Source organism: Penaeus monodon, chromosome 23 (genome assembly GCF_015228065.2).
Source record: "Penaeus monodon isolate SGIC_2016 chromosome 23, NSTDA_Pmon_1, whole genome shotgun sequence".
Taxonomy (NCBI): Eukaryota; Metazoa; Arthropoda; class Malacostraca; order Decapoda; family Penaeidae; genus Penaeus; species Penaeus monodon.
Genome location: NC_051408.1, coordinates 1,002,777 through 1,003,564, shown reverse-complemented (window position 1 = coordinate 1,003,564; position 788 = coordinate 1,002,777).

Sequence of the window (788 nt, the reverse complement as noted above, 5' to 3'; positions counted from 1 at the left end):
GAAGACCCACAAGCCCCTCATGAAGGCATTCGGCAGTTTTCTTCTTTTTGTTAAGCATTCACTTAACGAACCTCTTTCATAACTGTTACGACACGGAAATTAAAGTGTATGAATATTAAACATGTATGGGCGTACTCACTGCTTAGATATTATTTTCTGCTCCATCATCACTTACTTTGAGGTTCATGACTACAGGTGGAATGCAGTTAAAATTAGCAGATGGGTTTGAATTATCGCATGAGTTTGTAAATAAATGCATCTCAAAAACATTCCTGTAAGATGCAAGCGCTTCCCAACGACCGGCCTGTTTCCTGACAGCAGAGCCATGCAAGTAGTTAGTCCAGATTTTTTCTGATGTAACCGGGGGAATCACCTGAGGAACTTGAAAGAGGAAAAAAAATATTTTTTCCTGATTTAGGAATTTACAAGGAATTTCCCTGTGGTTCCATTTTAGAATTATAACATATAGTGCTTCTTCCTGACCTATGTAAAACTGCAGATTTTTGGCAAACATTGACTGCTGCTCAAAATTAGAGCAATATTTGCTCGATAACTCATGACTACTGTAAACGATATTGCTAGAGGCTCTGAACTAAGATAGGTTGGGATATTATTCTTGCTAATGAACATGTAAAAAGTAAAACTAGTAATCATTAAAATGACGATGAGAGGGAATTAAATTGTAAAATTAGCAAAAGAGAGGGTTAAGGGAATAACAGAACATTATGAATGTTCATCAAATATTGTGTCTGTGTATATGCATGTTTGTATATGTTAGAGAGAGTGTG